This window comes from Panthera uncia (genome assembly GCF_023721935.1).
Source record: "Panthera uncia isolate 11264 chromosome B3 unlocalized genomic scaffold, Puncia_PCG_1.0 HiC_scaffold_1, whole genome shotgun sequence".
NCBI classification, from domain to species: domain Eukaryota; kingdom Metazoa; phylum Chordata; class Mammalia; order Carnivora; family Felidae; genus Panthera; species Panthera uncia.
In genome coordinates this window covers 36406844-36429084 of record NW_026057582.1, presented here as the reverse complement: position 1 = coordinate 36429084, position 22241 = coordinate 36406844, and the positions used below count along the sequence as shown (strand labels likewise).

Below are 22241 nucleotides of genomic sequence, written 5' to 3'. Positions count from 1 at the left end.
CTGAATATTGAGTGGAAGGTATGCTAAACTGACATCTGCTACAACTTCGATGTAATTTTAAATATCATATTCATTAATGACTGAGACTAAATGTCTTTGTAAATTAATCCTGCTTAGTGAGTCTGAATATGCTATTCTTATTCGCAGGAATGTTCAAAGATACTGGCTGCAACAACATATGGCATCTCATGCATTAAATACACTAAAATTCGTAGGGAAAGCAGAGTTTTTAAAGTGCAGGAATCTGTTACCAAGGAAAAGGGGGAGGGGGAGGAGGGAATGACACACACACTTTCTCATGCAGTCGGGGATACAACATTCAAGTATCAAGTTCCAGATATAACATTCAAGTATCTTTTTAAAAACAAAGACATTTTTCTCAGTAACATCCTGCGCTGTCTAATTTCTCAAGTAAATCTTCCACCGAAAAGTCACGCTTTGAAGTAAATCTATGAATGCCCTGCTTCTTTCAACAAGAACAATTAACTGTGTTTGCCTTTCCAGAACAACCAGCTGGTTAACCAAATAGAGACAGAAACCAAACTTCCCCAGTCACCAGATGTCTTAATTTGGAACAGTTAGTAGCAGTGTGGAATAATCCAAAATTTTGAGTCGGTACTATATGTTTACTACTTCTTTTTATAAGTCTGAATAGACGTTTTTAAAAATTAAGCAAATGCATTCTCTTTAATAACTGCAAAAAAAGGTGGGGGATAAAAAGAACCAATGCCTATAGGCCATAACAGAATGATGTTAACATCTAAGAACCAGCCACTTGCATATTATGTTATAGTTAGAAATTGATAAGCAATATCAACATTAAATCTACTCAGAAGTCCTAAAGAATGACCCTTTTCAATAATTCAAAACCAAATCTTGAAGGACGGGAATGACAGGCCTAGAACACACTGGATTCAGCAAAGAACACAGGCAAAGTCCTAGCTTTCATTGAGGCCAGTGGGGTGACAGACAGCTATTAGACAAATAACTAATTATAATAATGAAAAGTCAAAGTGGTATGAAAAATAATACTGGTTAAGGCCAGGAAAATGAGGCAGGACAAGCCTTTTGGATTCAGTCATTAAAGGAAAATCTCGGGGTGTCTGGGTGGCCCAGTCAGTCAAGGGTCTGACTCTTGGTTTCAGCCCAGGTCACGATCTCACACTTAGTGAGACTGAGCCCTGGCGCTTCAGGCTCTGCACTGACAGCACAGAGCCTGTTTGGGATTCTCTCTCTCTCTGCCCTTCCCCTGTTCATCCCCCGCTCAAAATAAATAAATAAACTTCAAAAAATAAATAAAGGAAAATCTCTCCCATGAGGTGACATTTCAGCTGAGACCAGAAGGAAATGAGGGTGTGGGCTAAAAGCCTCCTGGGCAGAGAGAAACAGCAAGTGGTCCACAGCAGCTGAAGATGAGTCAGAGAAGGAAAGTGGTACAGGAAATAAGGTTAAAGAGGTAGCTGGAGACAAATAAGGGCTTTGGAGGGCCACGGTCAGAAATTTCAATTTTATTTTTTTATTTTTAACGTTTATTTATTTTGAGAGAGAGAGAGAGGTGGGGGTGGGGGGTTGGGGAGAATCTGAAGCAGGCTCCAGACTCTGAGCTGTCAGCACAGAGCCCAACGCAGGGCTTCACCTCATGAACTGTGAGGTCATGACCCGAGCCGAAATCAGATGCTTAACTGAAGGAGCCACCCAGGCGCCCGTATATTTTATTCTTAAGTGAGAAGGAAAGCCAGGTGAGAGCAAGTGAGAGACGTTTGTGGAGGGATTCCTCTGGCTGCTGCCTAGAGCATAGACCTTGGGGGAAGAATGGAAGTAAGTGAAAGGTTTGTGCAAAATTCTGGGCAGCAGATATAAAAGAGAGAAATGTCTGGATACAGGCCACAATTATGAAAGAGGAATAAACAGAATTTCCTGATTAGACTGCAAGTAGGGTATGGGGAGAGGTGACAAAGATGGGTGATTCTTAGGTTTCTGGCCTTAGCAACAAGGCCAACGTTGGCATGTTACTTTTAGGGTAATTACAAGTTTTTAAGAAAATTACAAGATGGTTAATTAGATAATTAGACAAGTATCCAATTGCTTAAATAGTCTTTACTGATCGACCGTGGTAGATTAATACACTGGAATTCTACATGGCAATAAAAAACCATATACTACTGGTACATGCGACGATAATGGAAGAATCTCAGAACTGTTTAGTGACAGAAGCCTGAAACAGAAGGATACTATTATAATTTCACTTACACAGAATTTAAAAACAGGCAAAACAAGTCTAAAATGGTAGAAATCACAATACTGGTTATCTTTTGAGGGGGATACGGACTGGGAAGGACAACAGGAGAACTTTGTGGGTGGTGATTATGCACAGATATATGCATTTGAAAAACAAACAAACCATCATGGAGGAGAATGACCCCCTGCTTCCACCATGATTCTCACCTTGAGTGAAAAGCATCAGTGGCTGAAAGAGGAAGAAGACAGTGTCATGAAATCCCTTATTTGGCATAGGTAAGCAGGGCCTGCTAAAAGTTGACAGTGGAGGAGGAACAATGAGGAAAACTCTTCAGCATACCAGGTGCAATACTAAGCACAAGATATTAACAGCCCACCGCTGAAGAATTTCAAGTCTGTAGTGTACTAAAGGTAACCATAGCAACAACAAAACCTAAGCCAGCTCACCTACTGATTAGACTATTCAATCCTTAACACTAACAGTCTGATAGAAGCAGAGATGTGTCCACTTCCAGGAATAAATATTTTTTACCTCAGTATCTACTATTCTTCTACATACAATACCCAGAATTCAATTAAAAAAAAAAAAGTAAAAAAAAGAGACGCACACAAGCAAGAAAAAAACAAATTGTCAAGAAATAAGGCAATGACTAGAAAAGACATGGAGATCACCCAAATAATGGACTTTAAAATGATCATGAATTGGCTATTAAAAACAAAACAAACAAAAAACAATAAATGATGGTGAGAATGTGAAGCAATTGGAACCCTTATACAATATCAGTGGGAATGTGAAATGTAGCAGCCTGTGAAAAAGTTTGGTAGTTTCTCATAAAGTTCAACATATGTTCATGCAAATATTTGTATACGATTGTTCACAGTAGCACTATTCATAATAGCAAAAAACAACCCAAGTGTTTATTGATGGATGAGTAAATAAACAATATATGGCATACCCATGCAATGGAACATTATTCTGCCATAAAAAGAAATGAAGTCCTGCTAAATGTTACAACATGGATAAACCTTGAAAACATTATGCTAAGACCATATATTTAACACAAAAGACCACATATTGTATGATTCCATTTATATGAAATGTCTAGAAGAGGCAAACTTGTACATCAAAAAGATTAACGGTTGCCAGGGGCTGGGGGAAGAGGGAAATTTGAAGTGACTGCTAAGAGATATAAAAAAACTATGGGAGTCAGTGGACAAAGAATGACATTTTTAAAGCATTCAAAGAAAAGGAAAATTTGTCAACACAAAGCTCTATACCCAGCAAAAATACCTTTCCAAAAAAAAAAAAAAAAAAGGCTAAAAGAAAAACAATCAGAAAAAAGCTGAGAGGAATCATTGCCAGTAGTGTGCAAAATAAGAAATGTTAAAGAAAGTTATTCAGCCAGACAAGTACTGGAAATCTAGATTGACATGAAGGAATAAAGAGAACTGAAAATGGTAAATATGAGGGTAAATTTAAGACCCTGTTCTTCTTTTAAAAATCTCCTTAAAAAACAATTGGCTGTTTAAAGCAAAAAATAGTAACAACATATTAGAGTGTTATTAAAAGTCAAATACATGACAGCATTAGTAAGAGGACGGGAGGGAAGAAATGGAAACATATGCTGCAATATATGTTCTTACACCACAATTTGTTATCACATTATCTAAAGGCAGACTTTATAGAAGTTAAAGAAGTACATTATTATATATATTATATAACACATATGACATCATATTATATTATATATATAACTATCATATTATGTATATGATATTATATATTATTTGAAGGTAGACTTTACACAAGTTAAAGGAGTGCATTGTAAACCCTAGAGCAACAACTAAAGGAAAAAACAGGTAAAATTAGCAAACTAATAGTAGAGATAAAATGTAATTATAAAAACACTTAATCCAAAAGACAGCAAGAAAGAAGAAGAAAGGAACAAAGAACTAAAGAGAAAAATAAAAAAATCTAGAAACAACTAGCAAGATGGTAGATTTAAATCCAACCATATCAGCAATTACATTAAATATAAATGATCTGAACATCTCAATTGAAAGGCCGAGATTCTCAGGTTTGTGGAGGGGGGAAAGAGGCAAGACCCAACCATATGCTGTCCAAAGGAAAACTATTTTAAATATAAAGCAGATTAAAAGTAAATGGATAGAAAAGGATATACCATGCAAACATTAATAAAAGGAAAGCTACAGTGGCTTCTTAATACCAGACAAAGGAGAAGTCAGAATAAGAAATTGACTCAAAATTGATCATAGATGTAAACATGAGAGCAAGAACTATAGAATTCCAAGGAAAAAAATAGGGAACCTATGACCATAGGATCGGTGGAGATTTCTTAGAATACAAAAAGCATGTCCTAGAAAAGAAAAACTTGTTAATTGAAATTTAAAACTTCTGCTTTTTGAACAAGAGTGATATGGGGGACAGTGCATATGAGGATTTCACAGGAGGTGAGATAGTTTGCTGAAACGTGTTAAGTGTGGTGTGAATGTGAGAGTGTCCTGACAGACCAGGGTACAAAGATGGTCAAAGAGGATCCCATAACTATCTCTTTGGTAGCTTTAACTAAAGCGGCAGTAGTAGGTAAGTAAGGTGTGGTGGGTGTCTTCAGGGAAATGAATCTAATTTTTGGGTGCAGTAACTCAGATGTCAATGATAGCCCCTGCGTTTTTGGGTAAGTACTTTAAGGGCATTCCCTTCTCTCTCATATACAAAAAGGAAAGAGGGTAGCTGATAATTTGTGTATCCAAGGGCAGGGGGATTTATTAAGCTTTCCTTCAAGGTCTTAAAGATCAAACTATCTTGGTCATCCCAAACAATGGGGTATATGTGGAATACTCCTTAATGAACCAACAAGGAGAAATTTGGGGTCTAATTATGACAATAACCAGCTAGCCCCAAAAAAACCTGTAAGTGACATTTGCCTTTAGGTTTTGGAAAGTTGAAAATGTCTTGAAACCTTTAAACTAGGTACAGTCCCTGTTATGAGATTAAATGTCCTAAATATCAAACCTCAGTTTGGAAAAATTGTAATTTTTCCTTTGAGACCCTATGTCCTTCAATGGCTAAGATTTTCAACATGTAAACACTCTCTTTTTGTGAGGAGCATTGGAAGGGCAAGCAAAAAAGCAAATCGTCCACATATTGTAGTAATGGAGCCTCCAGAGAATTTTGTCATTTAAGTCAGCTTCTAAAACTTGTGAGAAGATAGACTCTCAGTGAAGCCCTGAGGCATGACTGTCTAGGAATACAGTTATCCTTCCCAGGTAAAGGCAAAAAGATATTAATTATCCCTACCAACAAGGATCTTTTAAAATCCATTGCAGGGGCGCCTGGGTGGCGCAGTCGGTTAAGCGTCCGACTTCAGCCAGGTCACGATCTCGCGGTCCGTGAGTTCGAGCCCCGCGTCAGGCTCTGGGCTGATGGCTCGGAGCCTGGAGCCTGTTTCCGATTCTGTGTCTCCCTCTCTCTCTGCCCCTCCCCCGTTCATGCTCTGTCTCTCTCTGTCCCAAAAATAAATAAAAAACGTTGAAAAAAAAAAAAAAAAGACTTTAAAAAAAATAAAAAAAAATAAAAAAAATAAAATCCATTGCATAAGTCAATCAAAGTTAAAAAAAAAAAAATGCTTCCAGTAGGAATGGAATAGCATGTGGAGATTAAGGATGACAGGGAGGCAGGGACTTAGAATGTTATTTATTGCCCTAGGTCTTAGACAAATCTCCATCCTCAGCCACTCGATTTTTTGCAGGCAAAATAGGGTATTACGAGGACTAGTGCAAAGGATAACGAGTCCTTGAGACTTATCCTCTGTAATAAGCCTTATGCCCTGTAAGCTTTATTTATAGGATATTGGTTTTTTTGTTGGGAGAGTTTTTTGAGGGGTCAATCTGGATCTTAATGGGAGGGGCAATATGAACTCTGCCTACATCTGTTAACGATTTTGCCCAAAAAATGGGGGTTACCAGGTTTAACAGCAGGGATGAGTTTGAAGTTTAGACTTCCTTGGCTTGTAGAGTGCAAGGAAGGGCAAAAAGGATTGAATTTTCCTAAGTGTTGGGATTCAAACTCAATGGTTATTTCCCTTTTGAGAGAAAAAAATGGCAACATTAGATTTCTCTAGGAAATCTCCTTCTAATGTGTGGGAACTAAATCATTGAGGAGAAATGGGTAGCTCAACTTGCCAAAGTCCCAGACAAAAACATATGGGCTTAGAAATAGGCACACGTTGTGGTTTATTTAAGACCCCCACTATCTGGGGCACGTGGGTGGCTCAGTTGGTTAAGCGTCTGACTTCAGTTCAGGTCATGACTTCACAGTTCATGGGTTCGAGTCCCGATTCAGGCTGTGTGCTAACAGCTCAGAGCCTGGAGCCTGCTTCAGATTCCGTGTCTCCCTCTCTCTCTGCCCCTCCCCTGCTTGCACTGTCTCTGACTCTCAAAAAAATGAATGTTAAAAAAATTAAAAAAACAAAAGACCCTCACTGAGCATACATATTTTATTTATTTTGATTTTTCTTAAGTTTATTTATTTTTGACAGAGAGAGAGCAAGCATGAGCTAGGGAAGGGGCTAGCTCTGAATCTGAAGCAGGCTCCAGGCTCCGAGCTGTCAGCACAGAGCCTGATGCAGGGCTTGAACTCACGAACCGTGAGATCATGACCTGCGCTGAAGTCAGACGCTTAACCAACTGAGCCACCCAGGCGCCCCCTGGGTGAGCATACATATTTTAGAGGAAGACTCTTTAATTGTAGTGTACTCTTTCAGTGTAGCTACTGATAGTGTAGCTCCTGAGTCCATTTCTAGCACTCTGTTTTCCAATGGCCAGGTTTTTTGCAGTAATGACATAGTTCTAGAAGATGGCTTTGGAGTTTCCATATTGGAAACCTTGGAAGTTACCTTTCCAAGGTAAAGAATCAAAATATTAGTTGTCTTTTTTTCTGGTGTCATCCTCTAGGGTGCAAGTAATTGATTAGCCAGATTGACAAAGTCAGGGATGCACACTGTCTCCCGTTCTATATGGGTTCTTTTGACCAACAGGAAGAAGTCCTTGTTTAGGCCATTCATGAACATGGAATTAAAAGCCACCAGCGTGGATTCAACATCTATGGAAAGTCCAGAATTTTAAAAAATGATGTAGAGTCTGCTTTATTAGTCATGGACAGATTTGGTAGGGTTTTAAGTGTGTGCCTGAATTTTGTTCCAGTCCACGGGTTTGGGGAAGGCCCTAGGAATGGCTTCATGTAGGCTTTTGTCCAGTCTGCAAGCCTGATCATATAAAAGGGTTGGTGGTTGGTTTAGTTTAAACTCTAGAGATTGTTTGGGATTTCCCCAAACAGCAGTTTTAATCCACTGCTACACTTTGACCTTCTCTGATACGCATGTGGGCTAACTGATAAGAAATGGAAGAGCAGTTTGGCGAGTTATACTTTCAATAATGAATTCCTCAACAAATGCATGGAGACCCCAGTTACCTTGGGAAAATTCTTATAGTCCTAACTTTGGCCTTTGTCCATGGAGTGTAGGAAATCTGGGGTGGTTTAGAATCCTCAGGTTTAATTTTGAAAGGGAAGGTTTTAATGAGATCAGTGGATGAGGTTTCAGTAATAGGAAAGAAAGGAAGTTTAGAGAGAGGGTAAAGGGTTAAGAGAAGGCAAACAGGAAGATAGAGGAGGTAGAATAGTAAAGTTAGGAAAGACCTTGGTTAGCAGCAGGAACAGGCCTCCGGTGTTTTCTTCTTACAAATTGTTAGTTATTTATTTGCTTTAATTTAGCAACAGTATTTTGTAAGGAGGCAATTTTAGAATCCTGAACACATTTGGAAGCTTCCAGATACCAATTAAAATAACCATCCCACTTGGATTGTTTAGTATTGTAAACATGGTCTTCTAAATCAGTTCAGAGAAAAGTAAGTTTGGGGAGATCAAAGTTTCCACATAATGGTCACTGGAGTTCTAGGTTATCCTTAGTAAAACTGGTTTAGTCAAACATGTGTGTGAGGAAGGGCTGTAATTTTTTAACATAAAACCAGCGAGGGTTCCCCAAGGGGGGCCACCCTTAGAAAATTCAGATGACTCGGATCCCATTATCAGAAATAAAAGAGTACATACCAGAAGGACAATCCGCCCGTCTCCAGATCCCAAATAAAGTCAGAGAGCTCCACCAAAGGAGGCACCTCAAGACGTGAGAGGAAACTTACCAAACTGAAAGTTACCTTGACTTGCACAAGCTATGAGTGCAAAGGGCTCAAGTGCAGGAAACTCACTTATTTCTGGAGGTTGGTGTTCCTGGTGATCACCTTCTTCAGATCTCACTTTGATACCATGTAATGTCTACCTAAGAGAAGAGAGATAAACTAAGGCAAAGTCGAGTTGCCAGAAACTGAGTTTATTCAGGAATAGTAGAGGAACTACAACTTGGGACATTCAAACTTCAGCGAGCTGTAGGAGTCCGCTGAAGGTTTTACTTGAGTTGCTTTTATGGGCAAGGAGTGTAAGAGGGGAAAGACCAGCAAGGGGCCAAGCAGCAAGTTCACTGGCTTGAAGATGGAAGACATTCTTGGTGGATGCTCATTGGTCAGAGGATAAATTTCAACCCTCTATAAATCAGGTTATTTGTGAGAAGTCAGTCTCAGTCTTTTGAGTTCCATTTTCTGCGGGTGCATGTGTGAGGTTCTCCACTTCATATCCTTCAGTTCCATTTTACATTAAAAATTTTCCAGTTTTATCCACATCAAGCGCAAGGGACACGTGGGGATGCCCAAAGGTGGAGGTACAGCAGACATTTGGCTACAACAGACTATAGCTTGGCGGAAATGTATGGAATTGGGTCATCAGATTACAGGTAGTAGGCAGTAGTTAAAAACTAGGAAAGTGGATAAACCTTCTGAAGGGAAATTATGCAGAATGCTATAAAACAGCAGGTCAAAAGTGGAACTCTAGAATACCATTGTTTAAAGAACGGGCCGACGAAGAATAAACTACAAGGGAGACAAAGAACAAAAGCACCAGAGGAAAATCAGAAAAGTGGCCAACCAACAGCTAATAGTAACTGATCATTAATATCTAGATCCAGCATCGGCCCCTTCACATGCATTGCTTCATTTAACCCTACCCAAAACCCTAAAAGATAGGTCTGTTTATTACTGCTTTTTAGACTAGGAGACTGAGGCTTAGAGAAATAGGCCTTGCATGGTAGTTTAAGAGAACGGGTATATGCTCGGGTTCAAATCCTGGTGTCACAAGATATGTCTTTCAGCTTCCTATTCTTCAAACAGGGGTAACAGTTGCAACCTCAGAGGGTTGTTAAAAAGAATAACTTAATTACTACATCCTAAATGCTCAGAATGATGCCTGATACAGAAGAAGACCAGTAAGTGACCTAGAAGAAAATTTCTTTTTTTTTTTTTTTCATTTATTTATTTTTGAGACAGAGAGAGACGGAGCATGAACGGGGGAGGGGCAGAGAGAGAGGGAGACACAGAATCCGAAGCAGGCTCCAGGCTCTGAGCCATCAGCCCAGAGCCTGACGCGGGGCTCGAACTCACGGACCGCGAGATCGTGACCTGAGCTGAAGTCAGACGCTCAACCGACTGAGCTACCCAGGCGCCCCTAGAAGAAAATTTCAAAGAAATACAATAGTGTCAAATAACAAACCTGCAGAGTACACTATCAGATATAAATTCTACTGTGTATAAGTAAACAAATACACACACACCCCTGCTGTTAATCATGACAACTGAGATTGAAGTGAAAATGCATACACATACGGGCGTGCCTGTACATGTGCACACACGGGGCAGGAGAGTGAGAAAGACTAGATACTTCTAAGGTGAATTCACAAAATGAAATGTTCCCCAAAAAAGTCTCCAAACAGAAAGATACTTTAACATATTAATAATTCTTTAAGTTTCCACTGTTACCCAGTGTTATTCCGACACTGGATATCTTACAATCATGTCAATGTATCTCACACAATCAGACAATATCTTATAAATATTTATAGATTGACACTTTCCTTTACATTTTAAGGTAGATTCACTATTTAATACTCCAAATTGGGTGAATGTCCAAAAGGGATCTGCTGAAATGCAATCAAAATAATGGCAAAACCCTGAACATAACTATTTATAGTCTTATACTTGTGTAAAGTTACAGTAGAACAGATGAGATCTCCTAACTACATTGTGCCATATCATGGGAAGATTAGAATGTAGTTAAATTCTAAACTCATTTCCTCTCTTCTGAACATATTGAAAGATCCTGATATCAGAGATAACCAACAAAAGGCATAATTCTTGAACCATCCTGCAAAAGCCGGATATTAAGAGAAAAAAGATTTCACACTTAACAGATCTGATGTGAAGGATAAAAAGGACTGAAAATAATGTACTGTCGAATGTAAGTTTAGGAAACACAGGAATATGTTTAGCTTAGACTTAAGCCATCAAACTCTTTTAATACTTGCTTTCCTTGCCCTTGGAATTAACTACTACTGCCCTGTAGCAAGAGGTCCAAAAATTAGAGAGCGGAAAAAAATATATATCATTAAGGACTTAACTACAGTCTAAAGAGAAAGATGCTATAACTTATTAGTAATTATTCAAATTTCTGTTGTTAATCATGACAAGTGAGATTGAATTTTCCTTACTTGTTCTTTCCTCTCTTCCCCATGCAACGTAAATTATCACCTCTATGTAAACTCCTGGATTTTATCTTCAACCCTGATCTCTCTCCAAAATTCCAACCCCATAGCTCTAATGTTGGCCTAGACCTCTACCCCTGAACAAGCTGCCAAAACTCCAAATTAAATATACCCAAAATATAACTCAAACACCTGTATTCTTCATCTCTGTTAACGATATGGTATTCTCAGCCACCTAGGCTCAACATCACAGAATCATCTTTGATTAAAGAAAGTCAAAGGACAAGAGTCAAGGAACTAAAAAACCTCCCTTGAAAATCGCCCTTCACATCTATCTCATCACTGTTCACCCTGCCATTATCCTCCATTTTTTATCCAGTTTTCATTACCCCTCATCTGCAACTGAAATGTTTTCTCTACACCCCTGACACACACACAGGACAGGAAATACTCAATTTAACCTCTAATTCCTGGAAAAAGATGGCAAGAATAGGACAAATTTTACTTCCTATGAGAGTTAGATCATATAAAAAAACGTTGTTCTTAGAAATTATTTTCATGTTGTAAAAAACACTGACATTCAGCATGACACAAAGTGGAAAATAAAAGTAAACATGCGATGCCACAAACATTTTTTTAAGTACATAAAACTACTTAATTTTTATAAAGTGACATATACATTCTTTTGTTTTTGCATGGGCTGCAGTCGTTTGAACTTGTGAATCACATGCTGTATTTTACAGCAGCCCCAGACATATCAATATTTTAACGGGTAAAATATCTTCCCTACAATAATAAAACTGCAAAAAAGGTTGCCATTCTCTCCAAGAATCCTATATTGTTTTCTTGAGTTATCTAGGTCATACCCATGCTTCAAGATCTAGCTCAGATTCTACCAGTACCACATTTTTCTTAACCTAGCCTAAAGTAGGTTTATACTTACTCTGAATGCCAAAATATTGTCTGTTACTTACATAGCAGTAATCGCATACCAAATATATTGAAGTGTTTTTTATCCCTAGCTGTTTTACATATTTATATTCGTTTCTGTCTACTATAGAGTATATATCTCTTAAGGACATGAACCATGTTTTCCAATTCTCTAGTATCAATCCTCTACCAGCCTGAGGCTAACTCTATAGCCTACCTCACAAAATCCTACTTCCTGTGAGAGGTATATAAAAATACAAACACACACAAAACACACTCCATAGAGGACAAAGAGGCAAGGGTAAGGAACTACACAGATATGTGAAACAACAACAAAGGTAGGACACACACACACACACACACACACACACACACACACAAGCCACAGAGGCAGCCATCCCTTTTCTGGAGGAAGCAAAGAAATAAGGAAAAAGAAATAAATCAAACAGTATCAACACTGACATCCATGATACCCATAACCACAGCTTTGAGATCAATTCATCTCAACCTATAAAGTTACAGAAAACACCATGAAGGGAGAACTGAGGAAGCTAAGAAAAGGCTTGGGATTTGGGAATATCACTTTACCATCGCACATAGTACCCTAGAAGCAGAAAGCATTCAATAAATACCTGCTGGTGTGAATGTAATTTAATAGATATTCCTATATACTCAAATTCTGGAATTAAACTATGTTCAAAATGCTATTCTTGCACGAAATGAGTTATAGGATCAAATTACCTCAAATTTCCAGAATAATGCAGTAAATACTATGTGCTTTGCTTATATACATACGTTTTTGATGCCAAAAAGAGATACATCCACATTTTAATCATTCAAGATTTCAAAAATAACCCAATGATTCATAAATTGTATTCTTCCTATTTTTAGAATAGGGATTCTATTCTCAAGGGATTTGTGTGATTCTCAAACTCCTTTCTTAATTCCTAAGAAAAAGTTCAATTTGATTTTACAATCTCAGGGGGAAAAAAGAGGGGAGAATTTAGAGGGAATAAAGTAGCTTTGTAAAAATAATTCAGTGCTACGTTAAATACAAATAAATGATAGGCTAATGGAATCACAAGTTTAAAAAACCTAACCATTACGAAAAATTTAGCTTCAATATCTCCTTTCTTCCTTTCCTGAAAATAGATGCCTGTCATGCATGGTAACAACTTAAAAGCCCAAGTAACACAGGGCTGAAGGATTCACGAAGAAAGGGAAAGACTCTGATTGTATGAGAACCAAGATGAAAATATCCTGACAAGTGGCCAAGAATTGGAAACACAGTGGGAAATAAAGGAACATGTCTTTCTGGTGGACTTGGTTGATATGAGTGAGCTGAAAAGGGGTTACGGGAAAAGACCTGCCCTAGAAGTGAGGGAGCATGTTTTTGTTTGTTTTGTTTTGTGGGTTTTTTTTTTTTTTTTTTGCACATGACCTTTAGTAAATCACTGAATCTACTCTGAATCTTGGTTTTCTCACACTTCCACTTATTCTTCTAACTGGCTCTTTTGTATCCATCAATGACATTAACAGTAACTAAGATATATTGAACTCTTGTTGTATCCAAGGTACTATTCTGAATGCTTTCTATGCATTATATCTCATTTAATCCTGGGGACAGCCCTATACAGTAAGTACCTTATTTACCCATAATTAGAAAAGTGGGGCTTAGAAAAGGCAGGTGATTTGCCAAAGATCACATGGTTCACAAATGCATAGCAGGGACTGGAACTGAAATCTGACTTTAGAGCCCACACTCTTAAATGCTTTCTTACGCTGACCCCCAAATGATATAAAAGACATGTTCTACAAAGCATTTTTAAATGGCCATTCAAATGTAAGGTTATTATAATTCTCATCTGCACTAAATGAATCAATATCATTTATATAACCAAGCAACATACAGTTAAAATGTTTAAAGCATACACATGTGGAAAGTCTTAATACCAGCAAAAATTTAAGATAAAAAGCAGTATCAAATGATGTGAAGTTCAGCATAACTTTTAGTTGTCTGGACATGCAAATTTCCAAGTATTCACAAGCTTAAAAAAAGATTTAAAATCTATATATGCTATAAGATATAGTAAATTTAACACATAAGCCTCGACCTAGAGCTTTTTCTCTCCTAGCTATTATTTCACATTCCTACTTGATGAATGATATGGAATAAAATCAGAGAAAGATATTTAATCAGGTTTGTCAGGCACTGTTTTAAGCACTGCACAAATATTTACTCATGTAACTCTCAGAACAGCCTATGAAGTACTTGCAATTATCCCATTTCATGGACAGATAACTGAAACGCAGAAGGGTTACATATAAACAGCCCAAGATTATAGAGCTACTAATTGCAGTCAGTGCTCAATTCAGGCAGTTTGGTTTAAAAATCTGTGCTCTTAATCGCTAGCTCTGCTATAATTCAAGGAATGAATTTTTTTTTTTTTAAAAGACAATAAAAAGTAATCATAACAATGATCACGAAGAATGCCCACAAAGAGAACAGAGTCATCACCTATCTCAGCATCCACACTAACACTAAGGAAAATGTAAAAGAAATATTAACTGACATGATAAGTGAAGTAATATAAATTATCAGTTTTAGTTATAATGGCACACTAAGCTTACTAGTCTTTGAAAGAAGAGGTTTCTTTTAATTTTCATGTGAGACTGGGATACCTGTGGCTCAGTTGTTTAGGCATCTGACTTTGGCTCAGGTCATGATCTCATGGTTCATGAGTTTGAGGCCTGCACTGGGCTCTCTGCTGTTAGCACAGAGCCCACTTTGGATCCTGTCTTCCTCTCTCTCTGTCCCTCCCCTGCTCGCATGTGTGCACTCTCTCCCTCTCTCTCTCTCAAAAATAAAAAAATAAATATTAAAAAAATTTCCTATGAAACGATATTGTTAGCAAATGACATTTGGAGACTAATATTCGTTAACATTAACTTAAGAGACTTGCTCAACAGGATTTTTATCATTTCTTGGTCCATTCAACATATGAAGAGGCAAAAAAACTGTGGTAGAGCTCTAAAAAAAAAAAAATCACATTAACTAGTGGAGCTCACAACAGAATTAATGATACATTTGAACCCTTTAAAAGTACAAAAGAGGGCATCTAGGTGGCTCAGTCAGCTAAGTCCAACTCTTGATCTCAGGCCTTGATTTCAGGGTCGTGAGGTCAAGTCCTATGTTGGGCTCCATGTTGGGAATAGAGCCTACTTAAAAAAAGTACAGTAAATACTTAATATGATCTTAATAAAAGAATCACATTTTGCGAAGGACTACAGTATTTGTCATTTCATCAGATTCTCACAATTGTGAGAGTTAAGTAAGACAAGTAGTAGTATTATACTTACAAATAAGTAAATTAAAGTTCAGCAAAGTTAAACATTTTGTATGGTCTAGATAAAAAGAGCTTTTTCTTTCTTTTTTTTTTTAATTAAAAAAAAAATTTTTTTTAACATTTATTTATTTTTGAGACAGAGAGAGACAGAGCATGAACGGGGGAGGGGCAGAGAGAGAGGGAGACACAGAATCGGAAGCAGGCTCCAGGCTCTGAGCCATCAGCCCAGAGCCTGACGCGGGGCTCGAACTCACTGACCGCGAGATCGTGACCTGAGCCGAAGTCGGATGCTCAACCGACTGAGCCACCCAGGCGCCCCTCTTTTTTTTTTTTTTTTTTTAATTTTTAATGTTTATTTATTTTTGAGAGAGAGAGACACAGAGTGTGAGTGGGAAAGGGGCAGAAAGAGAGAGGGAAACAAAGAATCCGAAGCAGGCTCCAGGCTCCGAGCTGTCAGCACAGAACCCAACGCAGGGCTCGCACCCACAAACTGTGAGATCACGACCTGAGCTGAAGTTGGACGCTTAACTGACTGAGCCACCCAAGTGCCCCAGAGCTTTTTTTTTTTTCAAGTTTATTTATTTATTTTGAGAGAGAGAGAGAGAGAGAGAGATGGGGAGGGGCAGAAAGAGAGGGGGAGAGAGGTTCTGAAGTGAGCTCTGTGCTGACAGCAGACAGCCCAATGCAGGGCTCGAAATCACGAACTGTGAGATCATGACCTGAACCGCAGTCAGACACTTAACCGACTGAGCCCCTCAGGCACCCCAATAGAAAGATCTCTGACTCCATGTGCTTCTTCTATCACATCATGCTGCCAACAACTTTATGCTTATGATTTTCAAGTTGTTTCATGACAATTAATGCTTAGGCAAGAAAATTTGGAAAATAATAAAGAACACATAATGAAGGTTATGATCCTTAAAATGTTAAGAGTTTTGCTAAAGATCTTGTTTTATGATGTACAATATATCTAGCTGAAATGATGAACCAGTTAACTCAGCCAAAATGGACTTGAAATCCAAGAAAAAAAATTGCATTTAAAGTTAGATAAATCCACACACGTATCGTGATGAGCACCAGGTATAGAATTGTTGAATCAGCACACTGTACACCTGAAACTAATATAACACTGTTAACTATAGTGGAATTAAAATAAAAAACTTGATAAAAAAACACTAAGTGAATCCAATTTTAAATGCTTAAGTGGGAAATAATGTGACCCTGAAATAGTACTATTTTTCAAGAGTAAAAACCAAAAATCACTTCTAACCACCATTTACCTCATTTAAGTTTCTTCTAAACCAAATAAGGCAACTTATAAAATCAAATGATTCTGTTTGATGATTGGGAAACCCAAGGAAGTTTTTATTTTCTGAGAAATGCTAGCTTCCCAGAGATGATCAGTTTCAAAGAGAGTTCACCTAGATTTGATTATTACCAAACCAAGGCACAGAAAGGGCTGGGGAACCAAACAGGAACATTCAACAAGTGAAATTACTTAAAATGTATTACTGGGATAATTCTCTTTTAATTCTTTTTATTTTTGAGAGAGAGAGAGAGAGAGAGAGAGAGAGATAGTACAAATGGGGGAGGGGCAGAGAGGCAGAGGGACAGAGGATCCAAAGTGGGCTCTGTGCTAACAGCAGAGAGCCCAATGTAGGGTTCGAACTCACGAACCATGAGATCATGATGAAGTTGGATGCTTAACCGACTGAGTCACTCAGTGCTCTACTGGGAGAATTTTTTAAAACATCAGTTACATAATTAGTCATCAGGAAAATGCCCAATAAACTGTACTTTGTACAAAAAATAAAAATTTCATAGCCTACGTGCCTGGGGCATCCGACTTCAGCTCAGGTCATGATCTCATAGTTTGTGAGTTCTGGTCTTAAGTCGGGCTCTGTGCTGACAACTCAGAGCCTGGGCCAATTTCACATTCTGTGTCTCCCTCTCTCTGACCCTCCCTGCCCACACTCTGTCTCTCTCTCTCTTCTTCAAAAATAGACATTAAAAATTTTTTTTTCTAGCCTATAAACCGTATACTATACCCTCACATCCCTAAGTCAGGTGACACGCATTGGACTCGCAAAGAAGATGACCTAAAACTAATTTTGCAACCACTAACTTGACGTCCATTTTCAGGGAATACAATCACCAAAGTGAAAACGCTTAAAAAAGAATTTCTTTAGAGGTTATTTGTGAAAAAATATTGTGGAATTCTTTCCTTGTTCCCATTTTACCCAAGCATGAGTAGCTCAAACTCAGACCTTGATCTGGTCCCCTGTAGACTATGGATATAGAATCCACACTTGGCAAAGTCTAAGACTGTGGCTGGCTACCTCCTCAGAGAACAAAAGAAAATGGCTGCATTACATGGTTATTGGTCCGTACATCTAGACTTTGTCAGGGCAAAGGATACGAAGCTTTTTCCTGCGGACCTACGATAGCATTGGTATGGGGCCAGCTTAAAAAGTACTTTGTCGGGGCGCCTGGGTGGCTTGGTCAGTTAAGCGTCCGACTTCGGCTCAGGTCATGATCTCACAGCCGGTGAGTTCGAGCCCCGCGTCGGGCTCTGTGCTGACCGCTCAGAGCCTGCAGCCTGCTTCGGATTCTGTGTCTCCCTCTCTCTCTCTCCCCCTCCCCTGTTCATGCTCCGTCTCTCTCTGTCTCAAAAATAAATAAACGTTGAAAAAAAAAAATTAAAAAAAAAAAAAGTACTTTGTCCAATAAGGTTGTCTAGAGACACGTGGCTGCCATGGAGAGTTCACAGGGTGAAGAAACTAAAGCTGCGGGCTGAGAACAAATCTTAAGCAGCTAAGTATCATAGCAGAGACTAATTCATCAGCAGACCACTAGTGAGGCACACAACTAGACATTAGGTGTCACTTTGTATCAGAGTTCTAGCCCAAGCAACATGTGAAAAAGTAATGTAGGTCACTTCCAGGCCTTGCCCATATAGATGGCCCACATGTGCTTCTCCTTCCAACTCCATACACAAGGCACAGAGATCTTTACTGAATAGTTCTTACGTAATGAATGCCTACTCAGAGCTGGGCTCTTTTTCATCTTCATTCATACTGAATGGTAACAAACCTGACTCATGAGATCCTGTCTCCTAATTATGATTCCTAAGCAGACACAAGAGCAACAGTTGGGCTATCTTCTTCTGAAGATATGACCAAAACCTAAAGTCATCAGAGCTGCTGTCTTGCTGGGGGAATTGGAGAGTATCAATGATGAGGGACTGTCACTCCAGTTCTCCATGAAGCCGAGTGCACATTCTAGCCATAGGAACAATGGGACCTAGAGTAGTTACCGGGTTGCTTAAATGGCTTCCTTACATCTGAGGTCATGCTTCTTAAACAGGAGGACACATCAATGACTAGAGTAAACTGGCTATTATAAGCCACAAAAGTCTAAATCCCTAGAATAGCAAAGTTATGATGTGGCAACTAATTCAGAAGAATATCAAACACGGCATATTATGAAGTGGAATACAAAAATCCATGAGTTTTTAAAATAGAAGAGTAAAATTCAAAGAAATTTCATTCTTTGAAGGTGTTAATGCAGGCTTTGTGTTCAGCTATCACTGGAATATTCATTTACCACTATTTTCCTGAGGAAAAGTTGGAGAAGTACCAACCTATGTGAAATGAACTTAGTTCATTTCACAGCAATCTGGAAGTCTTTTTTTCCCCCCTTATAGCACATCCTGTTAGACTTTAAGCCACACTAGAATAGGATGTTTTACCCTTCTTTATACCCTTTGTAGTAAACCTAAAAGATGGCCCTCAAACATACCCAAAACCTGATTCCTATAAACGGTTCCATATACAAGGAGTTATGTAACTAAGATCTTGGGATGGAGAGATTATTTTGGATTATCTAGGTGAACCTAAATGTAAGCACAAGTGCCCTCATAAGAGGAAGGCAGAGGAAGATTTGAGCACAGAAGACAGCGTGATGATGGAAGCAGAGATTGGAGTTCCGTCCTTGGAAGATGAAGGCACCATAAGCCCAAGTAATATAAGCAGCCACAAGAAGCTGAAAAGGGCAAGCAAATGAATCTTCTGCTCAGATCTTCCAGGAGGAACTGGCACTGAGAAAAGTAGTTATGCGAGCTATTTTCACTTTTTGCTATCTATGCCCATCCAAGGTAGAATACAAACCAGATGAGTAACACACTTGCATTTATAGGAAACACTGTCCTGAACCCTGAATAAATAAGTAAGAGGGGCCATACAGGCTTAAGACGAATTTCGGAGTTTCCAGACTGGTGACCATGAGAAGACTGGAGACAGTAATATACCTAGAAAGGGCATGGAAGCTTCGCACCCTTTCTGCACACCTTGCTCTATGCATCTCTTCCATCTGGCTGTTAGGTCATATGCTTTATCATATCCTCAATAAGCTGATAAATGGGGGTGCCTGGGTGGCTCAGTCGGTTAAGCGTCTGACTCGATTTTGGCTCAGGTCATGATCTCACGGTTGGTGAGCTCGAGCCCTAAGCCTGGCTCTGCGCTGCCAGCACGGAGCCTGCTTGGGATTCTCTCTCCCTCTGCCCCTCCCCCGCACCTTCTCTTTCAAAACAAACGTTAAATGAATAAGCTGATAAATGTTTGTGAAGTCGATCAAGAGAGACACTGGTGGAATCTCTTCAAGCAGGGGTTATTAAAGCCTACAGTGCTGGAAGCCATGCAACCAAAGCCTCTGCCACGGTCATCCTTTGTTGATGATGAAGAACATCATGGACACCTCGCAATGCAAGTGTTACTCATCAAGCCAGACAACAGATGATGGAAAATCTGGTTGAAAGCATCCTGGTCTCTCTCAATGCTCTTCCCATTCCTAATCAAGTGCTACCTAAATGATTTATGAAGGCTGAGGGTTCAGTGGGATTGAAAACAGCAGACTAAATGGGGAGGGGGGGGGGGAGGAATAAAAAAAAAAAAAAAAAAAGAGGTAGTTCACGCTTATGTGATAGCAGGCAGCATATTACCACTGCTTTATACATACAGAATATATAAAAATACATATATAAAAATATCTATCAAAAAAATCTATGCTATTTAATGCTAGTCTGGCCTCCACAGGAAAGAATCTGAAAAGCAGAAAGACATAGAAACTTAACATCAGTAATTTATATATTATATCCAGTCTCTAATTTGGCCCTTACAACTCTAGGTAGTAGTCATGTCTGGTATTGATTTCAATTCTGCAGTTGAGGAAGATGCGGCTGAAAAGGTGGAAACGGCCCCTAGTCCAAGGTCTTCTACCAGATGATCTTTTACATCGATAATATCAATATACCTATGGGTATGTTGCACTGGCTTCTGAAATAACTTCAAGCTCGGAAAGAAAACAGAAGCAACATTTTACAACAGCATGTTTTAATTTTATGTCCTCGCAAACCGAATGCCACACTCAAGTTTGTCAAGAGACGGGCTGAAGAAAACATGTGGACGAGTTACTAAGCAGTCTGCTCCTTCGCGTGAAAATGAGAACAGGAATACTACTACCCCTTAGATTGTTGTGTGGATTATATGAGATAATATACGCACAGTGCTTAACATAGCTGGTCTCACAGTCTGTGCTATATGTTACAGGACGGCTCTTCCCAAATTAAAATTTGCTTTCCGACCTCGAAAATTAACAAACTCGAGAGGTAAGAAAAGAGCGAGGCACAGGAGAAAAATAAAAACAGGCCCTGGGTACCCTTTCTTGAACACTTGGTGAACGGCGCTTCGCTTTTACCGAAAGATAACCTACAGGAGACGCTGGGGCCAGCGATCCCAAAACCTAACCCGCGTTAAGGACGCGGAGCAGGGACAGCACGGGTGTGGTCCAGGGGCTCCCACCCCGCACCAGAAGTTTCAACACGTGTCTCTCTCCCCCCAGGCCCTCCCCACTTCCCTCAGAACTCCTCGAGCTACAGAATCAGCGACTGCGGCTTTCTAGGCTCAACCCACACTGTGGCCGTCCGTCAGAGACCTGCCCGTCAACGAGCCCAACCGGACCCCGTGAAATATACCTCAACTGCAAGCCCTCAACCGGCGCGGGAAGAAACGCGAGGTCTGTCAAGGCGCACAGCGTTACGACCGGAACTCCACCCCCTACGTCTCCGATAGGGTAAACGCGCAAAGGAAAATGCAGAGCATTGGTCAGCAGCAGAGAGGCGGGCCATAGCTCCGGGGAAGCGTAAGAGGAGGGGGGAGGGGCAACGAAGTGCCAGGAGCCAGCCTCTCTCCGGATTGGGCGAAAACAGGACGACTGCGCCTGAGTAAACTCGGTTTACGTATAGTCCCGCACAGTACCGCCCCTTTTACGCTACGTTAACGGAAGTTTCAACGATTCATTGGTTGTGACGGTTTACGCCTCCTGGCTGCGTGGCCAATAAAGGGCAAGAATAAAGCGGTTTCCGCCTCTTTTTCGGGCGGCTGAGCCATTCAGATGACTTTGGGCAACGTGACTTCCTTCCTTCTTTTGGATGCTGTAACTTCCACTGAGCCAAATTCAGGTAGAGAAATTGTTACAATGACTACGAAGATTTTACTGTGAGTAAGAAATACTTAATAGTTAGGGTCCTGAAATACCCACGTACTCTCATAACTTCTAAGTATGACTTCAGTGTTTGAACGCAAAGAAACTACTCTTTTGCACCTTTTGCGTCGGCTGTGTCATTGGCCGAAAGAGCTATCAATTTGAAAGTAGCTCTGCCTCCGCCCCAAGGAACTCTAGGATTTGTAGTCCCGGACGCTCAAGTTCTGTCGCTTTAAATGTGGTTGTTGCTGCTAGGTTGTTCCTTATGATTAACACCCGCTGACGTTTACTGTGGTTTTGATGTGTTCCGTTGTGCTTTTTATCTTTTCACTGATCAGCACCGTTAAAGCTGAAAGACACTTAGAGAAACTGAAAAGACTTGATGTGTGTTGTGAAGATAAATAGTAGTGTTTGAAACATTTTACGGCTTGTGCTTGGACGCTGTGCTAGATGTTCGTAAATACCGTATTAAGTGAATAGTAAGATTGTTGGTTTGTAAAAATTTTGCCATTGCCACAAAACGGTC

General features: G+C 39.5%; 1 protein-coding gene across 3 annotated transcripts in view; it reads right to left on the bottom strand.

Annotated features, from left to right (window-relative positions):
* The window catches only part of WDR89 (WD repeat domain 89), a 37737-nt gene extending 16448 nt beyond the window's left edge, over positions 1-21289 (bottom strand). The window contains exons 1-2 of one of the 3 annotated variants that reach the window (XM_049612652.1): positions 21207-21289; positions 8521-8591 (exon numbers count right to left, since the gene is read on the bottom strand). The gene's annotated coding sequence lies outside the window, so the exon portion shown is untranslated. Of the gene's footprint in view, positions 1-8520; positions 9866-21206 lie in introns of all 3 variants that reach the window. The other 2 variants (XM_049612651.1, XM_049612653.1) reach the window with 2 other exon arrangements.
* Positions 21290-22241: the final 952 nt, after the last annotated feature.